This window comes from Nicotiana tomentosiformis, chromosome 2, assembly GCF_000390325.3.
Source record: "Nicotiana tomentosiformis chromosome 2, ASM39032v3, whole genome shotgun sequence".
NCBI lineage: Eukaryota > Viridiplantae > Streptophyta > Magnoliopsida > Solanales > Solanaceae > Nicotiana > Nicotiana tomentosiformis.
In genome coordinates this window covers 188,127,809-188,154,037 of record NC_090813.1, presented here as the reverse complement: position 1 = coordinate 188,154,037, position 26,229 = coordinate 188,127,809, and the positions used below count along the sequence as shown (strand labels likewise).

General features: G+C 39.9%; 1 long non-coding RNA gene across 1 annotated transcript in view; it reads left to right on the top strand.

Moving 5' to 3' along the window:
• The first annotated feature begins 5,124 nt into the window (after positions 1 to 5,124).
• The window catches only part of LOC117274755 (uncharacterized), a 28,195-nt gene continuing 7,090 nt past the window's right edge, over positions 5,125 to 26,229 (top strand). The window contains exons 1-2 of the long non-coding RNA XR_011414449.1: positions 5,125 to 5,319; positions 5,520 to 5,585. This is a non-coding gene — a long non-coding RNA (uncharacterized lncRNA). The remainder of the gene's footprint in view (positions 5,320 to 5,519; positions 5,586 to 26,229) is intronic.

The following is a 26,229-nucleotide window of genomic DNA, read 5'->3' as shown; positions in this document are numbered from 1 at the left end:
CGTCGAGAAACTTTACATATACAGGACAATGGCAAGACAGAGGTTCGACATGCCTGATTCCGTTTGGACCGTTAATGGTGATGCAGCATCGACGTCAAATAGTGATGGGGATTCCTCCGTGGCTTCTGCATAGGAAAGCTGTAGGTATTAGCTCTATGTTAATCTTTCTCCGCGCTTTTTTGCTTGAGCCCTTCGTATAGTTTCAGTGTGCTGGTTGTAGTCGCAACATGGGAGCTAAAGGTTATGGAGAGGCCTTTTAAGCTCATGTACCATCAATTTCATCCTTGACCGAGCGACTTCACAGAGATTATGTTGTGGATGGGCCAGAGCAAGTTGAAAAGAACAGTTATGCAGGTGGGCTAAGCAAGGAAATTAGCCCAAGCACAGTATCTGATGGGCTGTTTGGACCAAGAAAGAGTTTAAGGCAGAAAGAAACCAACAAGAGGCTCTTAGACTACATTTGGAAACCAGGTTGAGGAGGACAGGTGTTGCTTGGAGATTGGCAATATGAGAATAGGGGTGGTTATATCTAGTACTGAGAGAAGCAGTAGGATTAGGTCGTAGTCTATTGCAGAATTCTGTTTCTTCTCATCCCACTTTCATTCTGTATCCTCTCACCTCCCCTTTCTAGCACCCTTCTATCATCTGAATGTTGGTTTTGCTATCCCCTTTGTAATTTTGCTATTGTTTTATCAATACAATCAAGTTGCACTCTCTTGTTTTGTGTGGTTAATCTAGTAATCACAACAGATTAGTAGAAACAAATAAAGAGTTTCAAACTCTTCGTGTTATGCTGTATCGTCAAAGTAAGAACTACTATTATGTTTTTGGGTGGGTAGGGAGCATGTTCTACTTTCTCTACTGATGAAATGGTGCTGTAATGTACTTTTAGCTACTAATTAATTTGTAGGACTTGTATGGTTAAACATTAGTTGTAATTCTTTTTGAGAAAATCTGAAGTGGATGTCATGGTCTTTAAATGAAATGGTGAAGTTTGAGCAGTCACCAGATGCCTTGCTATACTCTCTTTTCTTTTTTTGGGCATGGCTTGAATTGTTTGCATATCATATGTTACTTCTCAAGTCTAGATACATGAGTAATATATTATTGCAAATCAAGAAACATACATGGGATAATGGGATTGCCGAATCGGGCAAGAAAGAAGTGAAACAAAAGGTGGGCAACCTTTGTACTATATGAAAGTTATCCTATATCTCAGTTTTTTTTAGTTTTTGTAAATTTTTCAAGAAATACCATCCCTAATTTAGCTGCATAGGCTGATACTCTAGCTCAATAAGCTGTGAAACAACAGACAAGAAGCTCACACTTTCATCCCTCCCAAATCGACAATCCCTTGTCTGTTGTTCAACAGCTCGATTCAACTGCCACACTTTGGCTGCTGAGCTTATCCAGTTTGGTGATGCTAAGCTTTGATACCACTCTGTCACAGATTCCCCAACTTTGTCTGCAAAAGCTAACTCGTGAGGTGAAAAGTTGCGAACTGCTTATAAACTGCCCAGGAATCTCTCTCCAATATAGACGCGTACACATATGCTGCGAACTACATGTATTCGTCAAATGTCAACTGTTCATTAGGTTCATGCTATGATCAACTGAATTCTTGCATTTTTTTAAACCCAGGGTTCCTCCGCTAGCTTTGGTTTTTCAGATTCATACTACATTTGTTTCCAATTTTTCTTCACCTAAGAGGAGATCTTGGACGTGACTGCTCAGTGCTTGGCTTCTTTCAATCCTCTAGATTGTTGGCTTGATTTTTACCTTGTTTGAAATCCTCCTATATTTCCTGCACCAAATGTCCAACCAAACCAGATTCCTTCTCAAGCCTAAGGAAGAAGAAGCCAAGGCAGGCAAAGAAAAGTATTGGATGTACAAAGCAGTGTGGAAGCCTATCTCCTTCAGAATCCCGATGCACATGCTTAGCTAGTGTTCCCAGAAGCTTATTTCCAAAAGTTTGTTTTCTGTGTTGGCTTAGAAGCGTTGCCTCTGGTTTGTCACTAAGTATGCCTAAGTATGCTATTGCTCAGGACTTTGCAAAAATTGCAGCCGTAGTTAGTGGCGTATCTGAAAACATAGTTTCGGCTTATATCCTGTATATCTGCCAGAAAACTCGTTAAATATATATAAATAATAGATTTTGAACCCATTAAATTAGATAAAAGGCGATAGAATTTCGAATCTGAGCTCATAAAGTTCAAATCCTGAATTCGCCCGACGGTAGAAGCTGTTGCAGCTCGCTCTATAAGTGTAGATAATTTAGCTGCACAGGCTGTTTCTCTTGCTATGTTAGCTGTGAAAAAACAGACAAGAAATCCAACAACTTTTCCTCAAATAATATGATGCATCATGGGAAACTATCACCTACAGGAATTGCATAACAGAGTCTAATGCAGGATGGTTTGGATCGGGCTGGTTATATTTAGGTTTAAAGTAATTGAGGTGATGCAGCAGCAGAAGGCTGTCATTTTACCATATCTATTTTAATTAGTTCTTCTAAAGTCTTTTGAAAGGACTGTCAAAATTTTGATATAAAATGTGCACCTTTGCCAGTGCCATATCCATGCAGAGGGGCATAGGTTCACGTGAACCCATACTCCTCTTCCCAAATCATTTATAACAATGTTATATTTCTTCAAAATTACTTAAATATATGTGTGTAAACCCATGCTTAAAAACTCTTATGATGCAAATATTATTGGGTGCACCTCTACATGTGAAATTGGCAGTTCAAATCTCACTCTGAATGGTCTTGTTTTCAGCACGTAAGTATATATATATATATATATATATATATATATATATATATATATATATATATATATATATGTGTGTGTGAAAATTACTAAAATTTCAAAAAGAGTATAATTTTGAACCTAGAATTTTAAAAGTGCAGTGGGTTCATGGTAAGAGACTAAAGTTAAACCCGTCAAATATAAATTCTAGATCCACCTCTTCACAATAGTACACCCATTCTCTTGAAATCCCGGATCCGCCTCTGACCTTTGCTAGATATGATAGAAACGGGCACCTTGTGTAACAGTATTATCTCAGTAAGAAAATTTTGTGCAAAGCTGCTTCGTTGTATAAGTAGTCTAGACTGGAATGAAGTTTGCGGGCTTCGTGAGTCTATCAACAATCATCTAAGCTGAGTCGTGTTTTCGCAAAGTACGCAGAAAGCTAATCACAAAGTCCATGATCATCCTCTCCCACTTGCACTCCGAATAGTTAAAGTACCACCAGACAGCTACCATCAACCACATCTTTAGGACCTAATAATGGATACAACATTTGCATTACCTTAATTTATTTTTATATTATTAACTTTAATAACTATAATTTATAAATATTATGATGTTGGAAAAATAAACAATCTTAATTATTCAGTATTCAGATCTAAATACATCTTAATGTGTATTCATATTCATACATTTTAATCTTAATAAAAACAAATGTCCTTTAAGTCGATCTCAACTTACTTGGGATTAATGAAATGCTATAATGGTTAGTAGTTATATGATTCTCTTAATCCATTATGAGAATTCATCACAGCTTGGTGTAATATGCCTAATAAGGACTTGAAGTTTATCGTTTTTCGAGGAAAGTCCTGTCAAATCCTAGAAACTACATGATAATTGGCTAAAAGAACATATAATATGATGATAATTGTCTCGCATTTTAGTATAATAATAGTGATATTTAGAGTACTTTATGATGTTTTGAGCCTATTTGAGTTGTTTACTTGTGTAGGAGTGATTGAAAGAAGAATGGAGGAATAATGGAGCAGTGCCATAGTCAGTGCCTAGCACCCACTATAGCACCGAATTTCAGTGCTATCCTCAGTGTCCCAACACTCACCATAGCACCCAAACTCAGTGCCATAAGCAGTGCGGCGCATCCAACATATTTCGGAAGCCAACTTTTTCATGTTTTGCTTGGACTTGGTTTAAATCGTCTAGGACTTTTCCTACACATATAAATAGTCCTTAAACACACTTTTTGAGCGGAGTTCGACTCTTGCAAAGGAGAAACGCTACCAGAGCAATTTATGAGCCAAAATCATAGAGTTTTCCTTTTTTTCTTGTACTACTTGTAGTTTTATGCTCTCAAACATCTTATGATAACTAGCATGACTATGTGTGGCTAGTTCTTCTCGTTCCGGGATTATGGGTGCTACATGAAAAAGTTTAAATTGACGGTTTTGATTTTTTCAATATTGGTTTGTTTATTTAATCATGTTCTTAATTATTTTGTTCTGTAGCTAACAGCGAAGTACTATCTACGAATCTAGAGTTGAACTCGAAAGTGAGAATTCTAGATTATATATAGGATTAAATAGAGTAAGTTCTTGAACCTGGGGGTCGGAGAACAAATTCGCAGTTAGGATAGACATATACCTAATTGCCTTGCTTGCTTGGATACAGAAATTATAAATGCGTTCTTGTTAGTCTTAATTCCATCAATCACATCTTTAGGACCTAATAATTAATTTGTGGTTACAACATTTGCATTACCTTAATTGGATTTTTATATTATTAACTTTAATAACTATAATTTATAAATATTAAGATGTTGGAAAAAAATAAACGAACTTAATTATTCAATATTCAAATCTAAATACATCTTAATGTATATTCATATTCATACATACTAATCTTAATAAAAACAAACGGCCTTTAAGATGAGCTGAAATGAAACGACGTGGTCTGCAATAATTCATATAGTCGATCTCAACTTACTTGGGATTAAAATCTCATAATGGTTAGTAGTTATATGATTCTCTTAATCCATTGAGAGAATTCATCACTGCTTGGTGTAACATGCCTAATAAGGACCTGAAGTTTGCTGTTTTTCGAGGAAAGTCCTGTCAAATACCAGAAATTACAACATTAAAGACTGTATCGGACACTAGAAATATGGCAAAAAAACAAGAATTGCACCTCAACGTACTGCACTAGCCACAAGAAATAGACCAAAAATAGCAGAAACTATATAACCTGCACCTTCAAATGTGAGTTCCCTTTATCTCTTTTTATTTCACAATTCTGTTTAAATCTAACCATCACAATTTATCAAATATATAAAAATTGCTCACTTTACTAAACTCATGATTTTGGTGCCCTTATACCCTTATCTCTTCTCCTCCTCACGAATTTTCAACTTCTTATCTCAAACTGTTGGTTTGTTGTAAAGGGGAGAATTCATACATACACAAGAACAGAAAGAAGCAACCATTCCATACTTTCTGTTGCCTCATTCTAAAGCCATTTCTCAGATTTTTCATCTTCAAAATCAACTAAAAAGGTTAGTCATTTAGTCTCTATTAACTTAACAAAAGTGTGTTTAATTTGGTACTCGGATGGGGAAATATTCTTCAGAAAACACTTACTTTTTATGCATGGCTATATCTGCAAAACTGTTTTCTTGCTATGCTTCTTTCTTCAGTTTCTTTGTATTCTTACTTCTTTCTCCTGATAAAGTTTTATGTGTTTTTTATACATCAGATCATGGAAAGAGGAAAACAAATTGAAGGCGAAAGAGAGAAAGGGGAATTAGCAAACAACTTTGAGGTATGTCATAATTATTAATTTGTGCTAGTATAATATTGGTTTGAGGTGTCTATCCTACGTAGGTCAAAAATAACTATTTCTAATAAACTTTTCACCTAACTGTCTAAACCCAAATAAAATATTAAGTTAAAGAACTAATTGAAGATACATAAATTATTAAAAAGTTTATTAAATATATATATAAATTATATTATAATAAATATTTTTATGTATACAATATTTTTAAAATATACATATGTAATCTCGCGTTGGTTTGGTTTCGGTTTGAATTTTTAAGCAAATACCAAACCAAATCAATTATGGTTGGATTACTTTTTTTAATACCAAACCAAATCACTGGTAGGATTCTTTTCCGGTTTGATTCAGATTCTCGATCTGATGGGATTACTCAAATTCCTTCTTCTCACTTCAGTTTATGTCACGACCTATTTTCTGAACAAGCCATGATCAGCACCCGATCACTAAACTTGACCGAGCGAACCATCTGCCCTTATCAAATCTATTATAATTTCAAACCTTACTTGCACCCAGGCAATACTTTAACCAAATACTTTAAATTAATTTAAATATCTAAAATAAACCAACTCCAAAACTTTATCGTAGTAACCACTGAAATACTGCTTAAGTTATTATCAAAAACATGTGAATCTTAACCCATCGACTGTGTCTATAAAACCTCTACTGATAAACTGACGCACTGCTCAGGACATGAGATCGTCTGGCTAGTTCTCCAAGTAAACAAAGAAATAACTAAATAAAGATGACTCAATGGAATACTCCACGAACAAAAGCGGAGCTCACCAATAGTAGTGGAAGAGAGGGAAGTCCTAACTTGAAGTCTGCTCGCCTGCAAAACCGGTTCTCACGTTGTACCGCAGACCAACGTAGGTTCCCAAAAGAAAACGTTAGTACCATCTATTGTACTCAGTGAGTCTCAACGACAGGGGATGAAACTTTAATAAAATATACATTACGAACAAAGATTCTAAATACATGGAAAAACATAAAGCTTCTAAGAACAATTCTAAAATAATTGCATAATAGCAGTTTATGAATATTCTAAAAGAAAATATTTTCTTTTTATTTCTTATCAAAAAATAATACTTCACTTTATGCTTCGGGAGTTCCAACTATCCTGACTTATTTTTATCTTAATCACCGTGTGATCGGCACGGGTTTAATCCCAACCTGATCGAATAGGCCCAATCCACGAGGTGCCACTCGCTTCATGGTTCTCAGCGCTCATGTATTATACCTTAGCCTGGCTAAGTAAATTCTCAGCAACGAGACCCTCGGCTCGTGTGCTCTCTACTTTAGCACAAGTAGTTTCAGGAAGTCAAAGCCTTGGTCAGGACCCTCGGTATGGACGATGACCCCTTCTCAGAATAGAGGATACTCCCAAAAATCTTTTCTTTCTAAAACTTCTTCTTGTGACGTTTCAAGTCTAAATCTTTTCTGAAACATCCTATACATACTCATACTGGTATCCTTAAATGTAAAGCATGGCATAAGAATAAAATAAATATTTAAAAGTATTTCTAAAGATTCTTGCTTCTTCATGAATTTTCAACATGAAAATGGCATATAAGAATAGCACAAAAATCTGAAAATTTATGCACATATCATAATAAATCATCTAACTTTAGCTAGAACAATTCTAAGTTAATAGGTACTCACTCGCTCCAATTAAGTACATATTAACTTTTTAAAGCAATTTATCAAACACCTTGTATGCGTGCTTTTATGAGTTAAACCACTTTAGTAAAGGGTTATATCAACTCACTTCAAATTCCTCGAGCCAATACGTAGGGCCCAGTCCAATTTATACCCGTCAAATAATTGATTTTACAATAACCAGTGCATTTTAATCAATTTTAAAGTTCCACACCTAAACATGAAATTTATTGTTGATACTGAGAAAGAAGGGAATTAATTATCCAATTTTTATATTGTAGGATAATTGAGAATATGAAATTTTATATACCTGAGTTCAATAACTAGTGATTTGTAAAGAAACCTAGAATTTTCCGTGAGTAACTTTGTGGCTGCCTCCGTTTCGTATAAGGCTTTAAGCCTTTTGTCTACGTGAGAAAACAAAATGCTTTCTGTTTTGTTTAAGGCATTAAGACTTTTTATCACTTTATGGGCTTTAGTCACGTGACTCCCTTTTTGTTTTATTGCTTTCTCTCTTTTTCTTTTTTTGACTTAACTAGTATTTAATTATACTCATTAATAATATTAAAATTATTAATATTTTCCTAATTGTATATTCAATTATTTATAAATAGAGAAGTAACTCAAAAGTCAATCACAAGGATTTAAATCAGTACTAGAAGTATAATTTTTATGCACTTAAGGCAAGATTAAAAAAAAAAATTAAATTCTATATTTAGCATGTTTTGAAACTTTTATAGATTTAAGAAGTGTTACAATCTTCCCTCCTTAAAAACATTCGTGCTCGAATGTTGCTTAGGGCCTTATTCTTAAGCTAACAATCACTCCTTAAATCCTTGAACTTTTTAAATTTTCTTAGCACTATTCACTTTCCCACGGGACTCTAAATTTTGACTAACTCCCTAAATTTTCAAATATTTCGGCAGAGTCTCCCTGTAAAGTGGACTATCCAAAAAAATATCCTTGTCACCAATACCACAACTACACCAACAACAACCAAATATACCATAACATGCCATTCATAGGTACCATACACAGCTCATAAACTAATTACTCACACTCCTGCAAGGAGGTACCACAATAACCAACCAAAATCTAAAGCACAGCACTTCAGCAAAAGTAAATCTCTTTAATGAATTAAATATACTTTGGCATGGTACTAAATTATTTAATAACTAAATATACTCTGACAGAAACTAAATTACTTCAACAACTAAGTATAATCTAGTAAGGATATAAACACTCGCTAACTTGTATTTAATAAATAAAATATAAATGCCAAACCAAACCTAAGTTCACATACCTTGTTCCTCAAATAAATAAGGATACTTCTTCCTCATATCTTCCTCGACCTTCCACGTAGCCTCTTTTGAATCATGATTATTCCACAAAACTTTTACCGATGCTATATCTTTTGTTCTAAACTTTCTTACTTGCCTATCGAGAATTTCTATAGGTACCTCTTCATAAGTCAAGCCTTCTTTAATTTCTATGGCGTCGGAAGGTATTATATGCGACTCATCATGAATATATTTTCTAAGCATAGACACATGAAGACAGGATGAACAGAGGACAATTCAACGGGCAACGCTAGCTCATAACCATGTTTCCCTTCTTTTTTAAATCTCATAAGGTCCGATAAATCTAGGACTAAGTTTTCCCTTCTTACCAAACCTCATAACTCCTTTCATTGGTGAAACTTTCAAAAACACCTTGTCACCAACCATGAACTCTAACTTTGAGCCGCTTTTAGTCTTTCTCTGATTAGCTGGACTTTCTCTAAGACCTCACAACAAACTCTGGACCAATCAACGACACCTCTGCTGGTTCAAGCCAACCCACTGGAGACCTACATCTTCGCCCATACAACGCTTCATAAGGAGCCATACTAATGCTGGCCTGATAGCTATTATTGTAAGCAAATTCTATTAGTGGTAAGTGATCATCTCAATTACCTCCAAAATCTATAACACATGCTCGCAACATATCTTCGAGAGTCTGAATGGTCCTTTCTGCCTGACCATGATGGAAAGCGGTGCTCAAATTGACTTTGGTACCTATTTTTTTTTCTGAAATGCCTTCCAAAAATGAGTCGTGAACTGAGGGGCTCTGTTAGATATGATTGAAACTGGAGTACCATGCAATCAGACTATTTCTTTGATGTACAACTGCGTGTACTGCTCTGCAAAATCTGTCGTCTTTACTGGTAGGAAATGCGCGGACTTTGTCAATCGCTCTACAATAACCCAAATTGAATCATGCTTATGGTATGTGTGAGGCAGACCTACTACGAAATACATACTAATCATCTCCCATTTCCATTGTGGTATCTCTATATCTTGAGCTAGGCCACCAGGCCTCTGATGCTCGGCTTTGACTTGCTGTCAATTCAAACATTCGGCCACATGATCTGCTACTTGCTTCTTCATGCCTTTCCACCAATACAACCCTTTTAAGTCCAGATATATTTTGGTAGAACCTGGGTGGATAGAGTACTTCGAGCTGTGAGATTCTTCCATTATGGCCTTCCTAAGACCATCTACGTCAGGCACACATAACCGATTATTCAACTTCAAAACTTCATCACTTCCTAGAATGAAAGCAGTGATTTCTTTGTTTCTGACTCCTTCTTTTAACTTCACTAAGTACGAATCTTCATCATTTTTTAGTCTTAACATGCGCAACAAGAGAGGATTGCGCTAAGGAATAAGCAGTTATACCTCCTTCTTCGGTCTCATCCAGTCTAATTCCATCATTTGCTAGTTTTTGAATTTTTCGACCCAAAGTTCTCCTTTGTACTGCAAGATGGGCGAGGACACCCATTGACTTCCTACTAAGTGCATCTGCTACCACATTAGCTTTGCCCGGGTAATAAAGGATATTGATGTCATAATCCTTCAATAGCTCGAGCCACCTTCTCTGCCCCAAATTTAACTCCTTCTGCTTGAAACTGTACTGGAGGCTTTTGTGATCTGTAAATACTTCACAATGCTTGCCATATAGGTAGTGTCTCCATATCTTTAATTCAAACACCACTGCTGCAAGCTCCACGTCGTGTGTGGGGTAGTTCTTCTCATGATTCTTTAACTGCCTGGAAGCATAAGCAATAACTTTTCCATATTGCATAAGAACACACCCAAGACCAACTCTGGAGGCATCACAATACAGTGTGAATGCACCCGAACCTGTCAGCAAGGTTAGCACATGTGCAGTGGTCAACCTCTTCTTTAACTCTTGAAAACTCTACTCACAAGCGTCTGACCACTGGAACTTAACTGCTTTCTAAGTCAACTTAGTTAATGGAGCTGCAAGTGAGGAAAATCCCTCTACAAACCTTTTATAGTAGCCAGCTAATCCCAAGATGTCGTATTCCACAGACCTTATCTCTCCTTCTCTATCTTCTTGTTTACTATATTTGGTCTCAGACTATTATAGACCGTAATTTCTAGACTTGTATTCATATTAGATGCTCATGTACTCAGTGACACCGGGTTTTAAGGAGTGTTCGTATCAGTATTTGTAAGATTTTGTATTGTATTAAATTATTGTATTTTCAAACTTAAGAGAAATTGTGGTTTATCGACATTATCGGCTTGCCTAGTATCGAGATAGGCGCCATCACGACAGGTTGGGATTTTGGGTCGTGACAAGTTGGTATCAGAGCCTAGGTTACATAGGTCTCACGAGTCATGAGCAGGTTTAGTAGAGTCCTGCGGATCGGTACGGATACATATGTACTTATCTTTGAGAGGCTACAGAACCCTTAGGAAAATTTTACTTTCTTGTATTCTGTCATGCGAATTTGTTGATTATGGAAACTAAATTTTTGCTATTCTATTCTCTCATAGATGGTGAGGACATGTACTACCGGATCAGACGGTTAGCCACCAGTGCCACCAGTTAGGGCCGCGAGAGGCCGGGGTCATGGTAGAAGTCGGGGCTGAGGTAGAGGTCGAGGTGTAGCTCGTACCACAGTTGGACCAGCACCTGTAGTACCACCAGTTGCTCCAGCTCAGGAGCATATTCCAGATATAGTTGAGCCGACAAGATCAGCTCAGGCACCAGCTGTGCCCATTGAGATTCCAGGCCTTATCTTCGAGAGGCTACAGAACCCTTAGGAAAATTTTACTTTCTTGTATTCTGTCATGCGAATTTGTTGATTATGGAAACTAAATTTCTGCTATTCTATTCTCTCATAGATAGTGAGGACATGTACTACCGGATCAGACGGTTAGCCACCAGTGCCACCAGTTAGGGCCGCGAGAGGCCGAGGTCATGGTAGAAGTCGGGGCTGAGGTAGAGGTCGAGGTGTAGCTCGTACCACAGTTGGACCAGCACCTGTAGTACCACCAGTTGCTCCAGCTCAGGAGCATATTCCAGATATAGTTGAGCCGACAAGATCAGCTCAGGCACCAGCTGTGCCCATTGAGATTCCAGGCCTTCAGGAGACTTTGGCCCAGATATTGGCAGCTTGCACTGGTCTTGCTCAGGTAGTTTCGGCTCAGGCCGCACCTGCCACTTCTCAAGCTGGGAAAGGTACTCATACTCCTGTAGCCCGTACTCCAGACCAGGTAGTACATGGACTTCAGATGCCGGGGGCACTACCAGCCCAGCCGGCTGCAGTCGCTCAGGCCCCGGTAGTTCCTGTTATGGCAGATGATTAGCAGAGGAGACTTGAGATATTTTAGAGGCTTCGACCTCCACCTTTTAGCTGTGCTGAATCAGAGGATGCCCAGGGTTTTCTGGATAAGTGTCAGCGGATGCATTGGACAACGGGTATTCTAGAGACCAGTGGGGTCTCATTCACTACTTTTCAGTTTTCTGGGGCTGCCTTCAGATGGTGGGAGTCTTACGAGAGGTGTAGGCCGGTCGGTGCAGCACCCCTTACCTGGCAGCAGTTCTCCGGTCTATTCCTGGAGAAGTTCGTGCCTCAGTCCCGCAGAGAAGAGCTGCGCAGGTAGTTCGAGCAGCTTCGTCAGGGCGATATGTCCATGACACAATATGAGATGAGATTTTTAGAATTGGCCCGTCATGCTATCTGGTTGATTCCCACAGATAGGGAATGGATCAGGAGATTCATAGATGACCTCACTTTTCAGCTGCGATTACTCATGACTACAGAGAGAGTGTCTGGTGCTACTTTCGACGAGGTTGTTGACATTGCTCGTCAGATTGAGATGGTTCGTAGCCAGGAGCGGGTTGAAAGGGAGGCTAAGAGGCCTCGTGGTTCCGGTGATTTCAGCGGTGTTCCTTCAGGGGGACAGTTTTATCGTGGTAGGGGTCGTTCTTATAGACATGCCCAGGCGGGTCGTCCAGCTCATCGTGGTACATCAGCTAGCCATGGTTCTTACAGTGCTCACTCAGGTCAGTCTTCATTCAGTGCACTACCAGCACAGAGTTCTCATCATGCCTCATCTGCTCAGGCTTCTATAGGTAATTCTTCAAGTTATCAGGAGCAGCAGTTCCGTCAAAGGAGGGGTTGTTTCGAATGTGGAATATTGGGTCATTTTAAGAGAGATTGTCCTAGGCTATTGAGTAGGGCTCCACAGTAGAGTTCTCGACCGATGGCACCAGCATCAGCAGTTACACCACCCGCCCAGCCAGCTCGGGGTGGGGGTCAGGAAGATAGGGGTTGCCCAAGATGGGGGGCGATCAGGTGGTGGGCAGCCTCGATTCTTTGCTTTTCCAGCCAGGCCAGATCCTGTTGCCTCAGACGCAGTGATCAAGGTATTGTTTCAGTGTGCCACAGGGAGGCTTCTATATTATTTGACCCTGGTTCCACTTATTTATATGTATCATCATATTTTGCTCATTATCTGGATATGCCATGTGAGTCCTTAGTTTCACCTGTTTGTGTATCTACACCAGTGGGCGATATTATTACTGTGGATCTTGTGTATCGGTTGTGTATGGTAACTATTGGGGAACTGGAGACTAGAGTTGATATCTTATTACTCGATATGGTTGATTTTGATGTAATCCTGGGTATGGATTGGTTGTCTCCATGTCATGTTATTCTGGACTGTCACGCAAAAATCGTGACGTTGACGATGCCGGGGTTGCCAAAGGTTGAATGGAGAGGTTCTCTAGATTTTATTCCTAGCAAAGTAATTTATTATTTGAAGGCCCAATGTATGGTTGGAAAGAGATGTTTGTCATATTTGGCCTTTTGTGAGAGATGTTGATGCAGATACTCCTATTATTGATTCAGTACTAGTCGTGCGAGACTTTCCGGATGTATTTCCTGCAGACCTGCAGGGTATGCCACCCGACAGGGATATTGATTTTGGTATTGACTTGGTGCAGGGCACTTAGCCTATCTCTATTCCTCCGTATCGTATGGCACCCGCTGAGTTAAAAGAATTGAAAGAGCAACTTCAGGAACTCCTTGAAAAGAGGTTTATTAGGCCTAGTGTGTCACCTTGGGGTGCACCAGTTCTGTTTGTGAAAAGGAAAGATGGTACTATGCGAATGTGCATTGATTATAGGCAGTTGAACAAAGTTACAATCATGAATAAATATCCATTGCCGCGTATTAATGACTTATTTGAACCAGCTTAAGGGAGCGAGGGTGTTCTCCAAAATTGATTTGAGATATGGGTATCACTAGTTAAAAATTCGGGATTTGGATATTCTAAAGACGGCATTCAGAACTCGTTATAGCCACTATGAATTTCTTGTGATGTCTTTTGGGCTAACCAATGCCCCAGCAGCATTTATGCATTTGATGAATAGTGTATTTCAGCCATATCTTGATTTATTTGTCGTAGTATTTATTGATGATATTCCGGTGTACTCACGTAGTCGGGAGGAGCATGCACAACACTTAGGTATTGTATTACAGAGGCTGAGGGAGGAGAAACTTTATGTCAAATTCTCTAAGTGTGAGTTCTAGCTTAGTTCGGTGGCATTCTTGGAACATATAGTGTCCAGTGAAGGAACTAAGGTGGATCCGAAGAAAATAAAGGCAGTTCAGAATTGGCCCAGACCATCTTCAGTTAATGAGATTCGGAGTTTTCTCGGCTTGGCCGGTTATTATCGTCGCTTCGTGGAGGGTTTCTTGTCTATTGCATCGCCTATGACTAAGTTGACTCAGAAAGGTGCTCTGTTCAGGTGGTCGGATGAATGTGAGGAGAGCTTTCAAAAGCTCAAGATAGCTTTGACTACAGCTGCAGTATTGGTGTTGCCTACAGGTTCAGAGTCTTATACTGTGTATTATGACGCATCGCGTATTGGTCTCGGCGCAGTGCTGATGCAAGACGGTAGGGTGGTTGCCTATACATCCAGACAGTTAAAGGTACATGAGAAGAATTATCCAGTCCACAATTTTGAGTTAGCAGGTATTGTTCATGCCTTGAAAATTTGGCGGCATTACTTGTACGGTGTCCAGTGTGAGGTATATACCGATCATCGGAGTCTATAACATTTGTTTAAACAGAAGGATCTTAACTTACGGTAGCGAAGGTGGTTGGAGTTGCTTAAGGATTATGATATCACCATTCTCTATCATCCCAGAAAGGCCAATGTGGTGGCCGATGCCTTGAGTCGTAAGGCAGAGAGTTTGGGCAGCTTAGTATACTTACCGGTAGCAGAGAGGCCTTTGACCTTGGATGTTCAGGCCTTGGCTAATCAGTTTGTTAGATTGGATGTTTCCGAGCTGAATCGAGTTTTGGCCTGTGTGGTTTCTCGATCTTCTTTATATGATCGCATCAGAGAGAGCCAGTATGATGATCCACATCTGCTTGTCCTTAAGGACACGATCCTGCACGGTGATGCCAAGGAAGTCCCTATTGGAGATGATGGTGTATTATGGATGCAGGTCAGGCTATGTGTGCCTAATGTAGATGGTTTGCGTGAGCTGATTCTCCAGGAAGCTTACAGTTCACGGTACTCTATTCATCCAGGCGCCGCGAAGATGTATCAGGATTTGAGGCAGCACTATTGGTGGAGGCGGATGAAGAAAGATATAGTTGGGTTTGTATCTCGGTGTTTAAATTGTCAACAGGTAAAGTACGAGCATCAGAGACCGGGCGGAGTGCTTCAGAGACTTGAAATTCCGGAGTGGAAGTGGGAGCGTATTACCATGGACTTCGTAGTTGGGCTCCCACGGACCTTGAGAAAGTTTGATGTTGTCTGGGTGATTGTAGATCGGCTAACTAAGTCCACACATTTTATTCAAGTTGGTACTAATTATTCTTCGGAGCGATTAGCTGGGATTTATATTCGCGAGATTGTTCGCCTACACGGTGTGCCGGTGTCCATTATTTCAGATCGGTGTACGCAGTTTACCTCACAGTTTTAGAGGGTAGTGCAGCGAGAATTGGGCACACAGGTTCAGTTGAGTACAACATTTCACCCTCAGACGGACGGACAGTCCGAGCGCACTATTCAGATATTGGAGGATATGTTACGCGCTTGTGTCATTGATTTTGGGGGTTCTCGGGATCAATTTCTGCCACTCGCGGAGTTTGCTTATAATAATAGCTACCAGTCAAGCATTCAGATGGCTCCGTATGAAGCTTTATAAGGGAGACGGTGTCGGTCTTCAGTGGGTTAGTTTGAGCCAGGTGAGGTTAGACTATTGGGTACTGACTTGGTTCAGGATGCTTTAGAGAAGGTCAAAGTAATTCAGGAACGGCTTCGCATGGCACAGTCTAGACAAAAGATTTATGCCGACAGAAAGGTTTGTGATGTTGTTCACATGGTTGGGGAGAAGGTTCTGCTCAAGATTTCACCCATGAAGGGTGTGTTGAGGTTCGGGAAGAAGGGCAAGTTGAGCCCTCGGTATATTGGGACTTTTGAGATACTTAAGAAAATTGGAGAGGTGGCTTATGAACTTGCTTTGCCACCTAGTCTATCAGGTGTTCATCCAGTGTTCCATGTATCCATGCTCCGAAAGTATGTCGGGGATCCGTCTCATATTCTGGATTTCAATACAGTACAGTTGGGCAGTAATTTGACTTATGATGTGGAGCCGGTGGCTATTTTAGACCGACCGGTTAGAAAGCTGAGGTCAAAGAGCATAGCATCAGTGATGGTGTAGTGGAGAGGCCAGCCAGCTGGAGAAGCTACTTGGGAGATTGAGGATGAGATGCGGAGCAAGTATCCACACTTATTTGAGACTCCAGGTATTATTCTAAACCCGTTCGAGGATTTTAAGAGGGGGAGAATGTAATGACCCGGCCGGTATTTTTGAGTATTATAACCCCGTTCCTCCATTTACTGCTCAATTTATGCTTTATAGTTATTTTATGACTTACCGGGGTAGTTGGTTCGGGTCCGGAAGGAATTCAGAGTGAAATGAGACACTTAGTCTCATAATTGAAAATTTTAAGTTAGAAAAATGGACCGGATATGGACCCATGTGTAAACGACCTCGGATTTGAATTTTGATGATTCCAATAGCTCTATATGGTGATTTTGGACTTAGGAGCGTATCCGAAAAATTATTTGGAGGTCCGTAGTGGAATTAGACTTGAAATGCCGAAAGTTGAATTTTTGGGAAGTTTGATCGGGGGGTTGACTTGTTGATATCGAGGTCAGAATCCGATTCTGAAAATTTAAATACCTTCGTTATGTCATTTATGACTTGTGTGCAAAATGTGAGGTCAATCGGACGTGATTTGACAGGTTCCAGAGTCATTTGTAGAAATTAGAAATTTTAAAGTTCAATAGGCTTGAATTGGGGTGTAATTCATGGTTTTAGCGTTGTTTGAGGTGAATTGAGGATTTGACTAAGTTCGTATGATGTTTTAGGACTTGTTGGTATATTTGGTTGAGGTCCCGAGGGCCTCGGGTTAGTTTCGGATGGTTAACAGATCAAAAATTGAACTACAACAGGTGCTGCAATTTCCTTCTACTGGAAATTTCTTCTGCCAGATTCAAGCCCAAAATGGAGCCACAATCGAGCCGAAGGTCGAGGGACACGATCGAAGGCAGGGTTAAGGATCAGGATCGAAGCCACGATCGAGCACAGGGTCGAGGGCCATGATCAAAGACCAGGGTCAAAGACATGATCGAAGGCCAGGGTTGAAGACATGATCGAAGGCCAGGGTCGAGAGCCATAATCGAGGCCCAGGATCGAGACCCAGGATCAAGCACCTCAATCGAAGGCCAAGATCGAGGCAGAACCGAGGTTGTCTGGGCAACATTATAAAACAGGGACTTCGTCCCATTCGCCATTTTTGACAAATTGGAGCTTGAGGAGAGGCGATTTTGATAGATTTTCAAGGAAAACTTGAGGTAAGTCCCTTGTGATCATTTCTACTCCATAATATTGAATTATTATCGAATAATCCGACTAGATTACATGATTTGAGGTGTAAATCGGAGATTGGAACTTAGAAATTTGGAAATAAGATTTGTAGATTTGAGGGTCGAGTTGAGATCGGATTTTGGTAAAATTGGTATGGGTAGACTCGTGGTTGAATGGGTTTTTGGATTTTGTAACTTTTGTCGGGTTCCGAGACGTGGCCCCCACAGGCGATGTTTGAGCTAAAATTTGGATTTTTATGGAAAATTAGCATTTTCTTATTGAATTAATTTCAATGAATTTTATTGACTGAAATGAATTATTTATGGCTAGATTTGAGGCGTTAGGAGGCCAATTCACAAAGAAAGGACATTGCAGAACAAGAATTTCACGGCTTGAGGTAAGTAACAGTTTTAAATCTGATCTTGAGGGTATGAAACCCCGGATTTTGTGTCATGTGATTATTTTGGAGGTATCGCACATGCTAGGTGACGGGTGTGTGGGCGTGCACCGAGGGGATTGTGACTTGGTACGTCCCGTGAAACTGTAAAGTTGAATAACTTGTTGTTAGCTATATGCTCTCTATGTGTTGAAGAAATTTGACAGTAAATCATGTTAGAAATCATGCTTAGGCTATGTAATAGTACTGTTGGGACCCACATAGGTCACGTACTTGTTGAATTATTTGCTAATTGTTATTTTATGGTCAGTCATGATTTTACTTGCGTATCATACCTCGGTCATTCTTGATATTTGTTGATGCGCTATGTTATCTTTGTTTAGGCTGATCTTTGTGATTTCTGAGAGCCCGAGAGACTAGAGAGGTGGAGGAGTGAGTAAGGCTGAGGGCCTGTTAGTGAGGTAAGGATATTATGGCACGTGAGTTGTCCGTGCAGGATATTATAGCACGTGAGTTGTCCGTGTAGCACGTGAGTTATCCGTGCAAATTAATGCGCTTGGGCTGTAGGAGCCCCTCCGGAGTCTGTACGTCCCCAGTGAGCATGGGTACCCATTGAGTGTGAGTGTTGAGGGCTAAGAGTCGAGTGACGAGTTGAGTGACTGTTGCCTGAGAGGATGTGCTTGCTTTGCATTTGTTGTTGCACTTGATTGCTATCTGTCATTGTTGTGAAATATCTGAAAGATTTTATATCCGGATTATATGAACTTGAACTGTATAAAATTGATTTGACTTAAACTGCCGGATTTGAAAGCATGTCTATTCTTTGCTGGAATTACTGAAAGTGAACTATAACTGTGTAGCTCGTCATTATATTCAGTTCCTTAGTTATTATTATTGCTTATTGAGTTGGTTGTACTCATACTACACCCTGCACTTCATGTGCAAATCCAGGTATTCCCAGACATAACGGGTGTTGATCATCTTGCGCAGTTGATTTTCAGGAGATTTTGAGGTAGCTATCGTGTTCCGCAGACCTTGTCTCTCTTTCTCTATCTCCTTGTTTACTGTATTTGGTCTCAGACTATTATATACCGTATTTTCCAAACTTGTATTCATATTAGATGCTCATGTACTCAGTGACACCAGGTTTTGGAAAGTGTTCGAGTCAGTATTTGTGGAATTTTGTATTGTATTAAATTATTATATTTTCAAACTTAAGAGAAATTATAGTTTATCGAGATTATCGGCTTGCCTAGTATCGAGATAGGCGCCATCATAACAGGTTAGGATTTTGGTTCATGACAACACGATAATCTAACATGGCATGGCAGGAAGACAACCAATCCATACCCATGATCACATCAAAATCCACCATTTCTAACTCTATGAGATTGGCCTCGTTGTTGCGACCTTGGACTGAAACTATACAACCTCTATTGACTCTTGTGGCTTCCACTAACTCGCCAATTGGAGTAGATACTAGGAATGGCTCACTAAGTTGTTCAGGTTCTAGCTCGAGGTTAATTGCAAAGTATGGGGTCACATACGAAAATGTTGAACCTGGATCAATTATGGCATAAGCATTATGTGAGCAGACTAGAAGTATACCTGTAATAACTTCTGGAAATGCCTCTACACTCTGACGATCAAGTGTAGCAAACAAACGGGGTGGTCCCCCTCCCTGAGTAACTCAGTCTGCACCTCTGCCTGCTCCATGCTCGACCTGATTATGAGAACCATGAGTCTGAGGTGGTGCAACTGTAGTAGCTGAGGAACTAGAAGGACGAGCTGATCCCCCACTGAAATTACGTCGCAACTTTGGGCAGTTGGCCTTTATATGACCGATGTCTCTGTAATGATAGCAATCGTGAAAGCCGAGCTTGCACGGGCCTGAATGTTGCTGCGTACATGTACCACAAAGACCTTGTTGTTGTGAATATTGAGCATGACTCTGGCTATGTAACGATGATGTCCTAAAATTCTGATTCTGGCGAGACTGGTTTCCATAACTCTGAGTACGTCTGAAGGAAGACCCACTACCTGACTGATGACTGGACTGAGCTAGTGCTAATGACTCCTTATTGGAGGAACCCCATCCACCTCTGCTGGATGTACTATTAAACTCGCCCGTTGTTCGGGCTTCCTTGTTATGCTGTTTTTCTTCTCTCCTTTGTCGTCTGTCTTTTTCTAAGTGCTTAGCGAATCCCACAACAGAGGAGAAAGACGTCATTCCTACTGCTGCAGCTGATGTCGTATCCTTAATGTGGTAAGCCAAACCGCCAACAAACCTGCAAATTTTTGATTTTTCTGTCTTAACCATGTGAGGACCATGCTTAGCCAAACTTATGAATTCTATGTAGTACTCTTGCACACTTTTATTCCCTTGCTTGAGCTGCTCGAACTCTGTAGCCTTAGCTTCCCTATCCTTTTCAGGTATAAAATTAGCCATGAAGGCCTCTTCAAATTCTTCCTAAGTAGGCAGACCATCATATTCATATCTTTCCGTTTCCCCCATCTCAAACCAAGCGCCAGCCACATCTCTAAGCTGGTAAGCAGCCAGCTCCATAACTTCATCATTAAATGCCTTCATCGCTCAGAGGGCTTTCTTGACACCCTCCAGCTACAATATTGGATCTTCATCAACTATAGTACCACAGAACAATGAAGGACTCAGCTTTAAAAATTCATTCACTCTTGAGGACTCAGAATTATTCTGTCTATTTGATTGAGGTGGAATCTCATCTCTTCTCTCGTTTTGGTTGGCCATGAAGGCTTTAAACATCTCCATAGCACTATTTAAAGCATTAAACATTTGACCCACCTCTGGAGATATAACTGTCTGAGTCGAAACTGCTGTTGGGGTTGGCACTGGATCCTGAGGTACTTGCCCATCATGCTCCACCCCTTCTTCATGTTCAACCCGGGGTACTTGAACCGCCTTTGTAGATTTATCCTTCCTATTCTGAGTTGAAGCCTTCTTAGTTCTACCTTGAGCCACAATAGTAGCAATAGTTTCTTGAGTAGCATCATGAGTGTCGGTGTCAGAATTGCGAGTAAGAGCCATTTCTGCGAGTTTTGGAGAAACGAATATATTAGATAATTTCTTAGAGGTAGGCTCTATTGCACGTTCTAAAGTATGAAAAAGAATGAGGCTTTTCCTAATTGCTTGTAGCCTCCTACTTATAAGTATGGCGCGCTTCATACCCATAAATAATACTCTACTAACACGGCTTAATAGACCCCTAGGAATTCATAAACCTGATGCTCTGATACCAAGTTTGTCACGACTCATTTTCTGAACAAGCCGTGATCGGTACCCGATCACTAAACTTGACCGAGCAAACCATCTGCGCTTATCAAATTTATTATAACTTCAAACCTTACTTGCAGCAAGGAAATACTTTAATCAAATACTTTAAATTAATTTAAATATCTAAAATAAACTAACTCCAAAACTTTATCGTAGTAACCACTGAAATATTGCTAAGTTATTATAAAAAAATATCTGAATCTTAACCCATCGACTGTGTCTATGAAACCTCTACTGATAAACTGACGCACTGCTCAGGACATGAGATTGTCTGGCTAGTTCTCCAAGTAAATAAAGAAATAATTAAATAAAGAGGACTTACTCCACGAACAAAAGCAGAGCTCACCAGTAGTAGTGGAAGATAAAAAAGCCCTAACATGTAGCCTGCTCGCCTGCAAAATCAGTTCCTATGTTGTACCATAGACCAACGTAGGTTCCCAAAAGAGAACGTCAGTACCATCCATTGTACTCAGTGAGTCTCAACGACAGGGGACGAAATTTTAATAAAATATACTTTACGAACAAAGGTTCTAAATGCATGGACAAACATAAAGCTTCTAAGAACAATTCTAAAATAATTGCATAATAGCAAATTATGAATATTCTAAAAGAAAATATTTTCTTTTTATTTCTTATCTAAAAAAAATACTTCACTTTATGATTCGTGAGTTCCAACTATCCTGACTTATTTCTGTCTTAATCACCATGTGATCGGCACGGGTTCGATCCCAACCTGACCGAATAGGCCCAATCCATGAGGTGCCTTTCGCTTCATGGTTCTTAGTATTCATGTATCATACCTTAGCCTGGCTAAGTAAATTTTCAGTAATGAGACCCTCGGCTTGTGTGATCCCTGCTTTGGCACAAGTAGTTTCAGGAAGTCAATGCCTTTGTCAGGACCCTCGGCCTGGACGATGACCCCTTCTCAGAATAAAGATACTCCCAAAAATCTTTTCTTTCTAAAAATTCTTCTTGTGACGTTTCAAATCTAAATCTTTTCTGAAACATCCTATACATACTCATGCTGGTATCCTTAAATGTAAAGCATGGCATAAGAATGAAATAAACATTTAAAAGTATCTCTAAAGTTTCTTGCTTCTTCATGAGTTTTCAACATGAAAATGGCATATAAGAATAACACAAAAATCTGAAAATTTATGCACATATATCATAATAAATCATCTAAACTTTAGCTAGAACAATTCTAAGTTAATAGGTACTCACTCGCTCCAATTAAGTACATATTAACTCTTTTAAGTAATTTATCAAACACCTTGTATGCGTGCTTTTGTGAGTTAAACCACTTTAGTAAAGGGTTATATCAACTTACTTCAAACTCCTCGAGCCAATACGTATGCTTCAGTCTAATTTATACCCGTTAAATAATCGATTCTACAATAACCAGTGTATTTTAATCAATTTTAAAGTTCTATACCTAAACATGGAATTTACTGTTGATACTAAGAAAGAAGGGAATTAACTATTCAATTTTTATACTGTAGGATAATTGAGAATAAGAAATTTTATATACCTGAGCTCAAGAATTAGTGATTTATAAAGAAACCTAGAATTTTTCGTGTGTGAGTAACTTTGTGGCTGCCTCTGTTTCGTATAAGGCTTTAAGCCTCTTGTCTGCGTGAGAAAACAGAATGCTTTCTGTTTTGTTTACGGCATTAAGCCTTTTTATCCTTCTAATACCCACTTTATGGGCTTTAGTCACGTGACTCCCTTTTTGTTTTATTGCTTTCTCTTTTCTTTTTTTTGACTTAACTAATATTTAATTATATCCATTATTAAAAATTAATAATATTAAAATTATTAATATTCCCCTAATTGTATATCCAATTATTTATAAATAGAGAAGTAACTCAAAAGTCAATCACAAGGGTTTAAATCCGTACTAGAAGTATAATTTTTATGCACTTAAGGCAAGATTAAAAAAAGAAATTAAATTCTATATTTAGCGTGTCTTGAAACTTTTATAGATTTGAGGAGTGTTACAGTTTAACATGGTAATTCCAATTGAAGAGCTCTTTTCAGTTGAAAAAAAAAACAATTAGCAATAAGCCAAGATCAATCAAATAAAAATAATGCTCTTTTCTATTTTTTCGTCATCTTGACTTCATTTTATGGTATGTTCATGCTTTTCTCAGTAATCGTAATCTGATACGCATAATAGTATCTTTTTTTCCCTCCTTTGGTTGGTTTCTTCCCTTCATTTTTCTCTTTGGGTTTTCAAATTCTTTATCATCTTTCTTTTTGGTTCCAATATGTTAATTTTTTAGTTTATGCCTCTTTTCCTCTCCTTAAATTGATCCTCTAACCTTTGAATCTTAGTATTCAGTGGCAACAAAGAAATATAGAGATGAAAACGGAGAGACACGACGTGATTCAACGCTAGATTTTAAAATAAATTGTAACATATTCCAAGAAGAAGAGCAATATTAATTATTTTATAATATTTTTAAGTTTTATTAGAAGTCAAAAGTTAGACGTAAATTTTATAGAGGAAAAATTAGTTTAAGTATTTGTCATATTTCTCCTTTTTATTTATGGACTAATTTATAAAATGATCACTTAATAACTCACTGGTAATGTTTTGTGACCATACCATAAAATTAACTAGTTCTCACATATGTTGTGATTATTTCCTCCTTTGCGTAATCACCTCTACTTCCTTTACTTCATCTCATACTTACTGTTACGAGGCGCCTTCCTGAAATTTCTTGGAAGGGCGACTTAAGGCTAAGCAACCGATGTCAGTGCGGTTGTTATGCTCCAACTGAGGTCCCCTCCGTACGCTAGACTAGATTGTCAGTGCCGTACGGAAAAACTAATATCGTGAGCAATTGAGCAGCGGAAAATGAGCAATTAATGATGAAAGCTGGTGATTGTATTGATGATGGTGAAAGCTATTACAAGATGCAATGCGGTGTCGGGGGGAAGGGGGAGGAGGAGAGACACCAGTGCTTGAATGTTTGAATGCTTTGGTCCCCCTTAATAATGCTTAAAAAAATAAACCAAAGTTACATGAGTTGACCTAAGAAAGCTGTAGAAGCACACTGAAAATGAATGAAGTAAAACTACTCTATAATTACAATGAAAAGGACTTAGTCTTCTACAAGGTGGAAGCAAGTCCGATGGCACCAACTTTGTCTTGAGCATCAGGGTCTGTGCGCGCATTGTTGTTGGCACGCGCGGCACTATTTGGATCTGCCAGCGGCTGGGCACTGGTGCTTGGCATTGGATCTGCGTGCGGGGCACTGTCTGTGCGTGCGATGCTATTGGCAACATGATGGTTTGTGCGTGCGGCATTGTCAGTACGCGCGGCACTGATGGCATTCGCCAGCCGCTGGGCGCTGGCACTGATTATGGGTGGGGCGACAGAGGCGCATTTGCTCTTGTCACTTGGCGCTGCCAAGACCACGGGGTTTACCGTGGCGCTAGATATTGTGAGGCTTGTCGGGACGTCACGGGACGCGTCCAAGGGCTCATGGGTCGATGATGGAAAGAAACCCATGACATTCTCCCCCACCTGAGTTGGCGACGTCCTCGGAGCCTTACCTGCAGGAGGATGATGATTGGTCAGGCTCTTGATGGTTGGGAGGTCTGCTCCCCTCAGTGTTGTGAAGTGGCTTTCTAGATGATCTTCTATGTATTTCTGAAATGGCCTGAGGCGGCTGAATGGAAGACTGGATGGATTTTCCACCAGTCTGGTGTGTTCAGCTGGTATGTGGATTTCCCGATGCACCTTTCAATGGAAAAGGGTCCGATGTATTTTTGCAATAGGCGAGGATCTTGGGTCCTCTTTGCAAACAAGTTCCGCTTCGGGGTTCTCACCATCACTTTGTCCCCTTCTTGATGTTGGGCAAAGCGAAGGTTTTGTTCGGCATACCTCGTTGCCCTCTCTTGGGCTTTGACAAGATAGCTCCGCACTATCTTCAAAGTTTGCTCCCATTCTGTCGAGAAACTGGTAGCTCGAGGAGATGTTGGCATGTTTGTTGCATTCACATTCTGTGGGAGTAGCGATTGATGTCCGGTAATAATTTCAAAAGCGTTTTTGTTTGTATGGGCACCCTTTTGTGAATTGAAACACAACTGAGCAGCATCCAGAAGCTTCACCCAATGTGTTTGTGACCCGGTTGCAAATTGGTGGAGATATTCCTCCAGCGTGTCATTGAACCGGTCTAGCTGGCCATCTGCTTGTTGATGGAAGTTTGAGTAATGACTCAATTTGGATCCGAGGCAACTGAAGAGTTGGGTCCAAAATTTGCTAGTGAAGCGTGGGTCGCAGTCACTAAATATGTCTACTACCACCATGATGGTTGCATGATTTCCGACCTTGGGTAATCCTGTGATAAAATTCAGGGAAATGCTTTCCCAAGGTCTCTGTGGGACAGGTAGCGGATCCAAGAGTCCCGCTTGTGCTGAGTGATCCGACTTGTCCTTTTGGAATACTTGGCAAGTCCTCACACAATGAGAGGCGCCATGGGCTGTTGGATGCTGATGATGTGATGTTTGTTCGATTATGTTGAGGGCAACCAGAACCGTAGGTTCAGGTCTGTTGGTTCCCTCCTTTAACTGCATGGCTGTGATATTTCCAGCGGCCATCTTCATGGGTATGCACGGTATGGTGCGGGGTTTGGCCCCGTTGTCTCCCATCATTAGGAATATGTTGGCATATGGTACCGGGATGGTGTTGGTGCAGCAGCCTGAGGAATTCCAATCCCACTATCAGTTCGAAGTCATCAATGATAGCTATGCGTAGGTCGAATGTTCCCTTGTATGGGCCAAGCTTCATTGGCTCTTCTTTGGCTATTCCACTCATTGGCTGAGATGGAGAGTTGATAGCCTTGACACGACCCTTGCATTTTTGTACTACTAGACCAAGGCGTTGCACCTGAGTTGAGGCCAGGTAGTTGTGGCTAGCACCTGTGTCTATCAATGCTCGAATAGGTCTGCCGTTTACTTTCATGTCGACGAACACTAAGGTCCTCTTTTGGGTTGT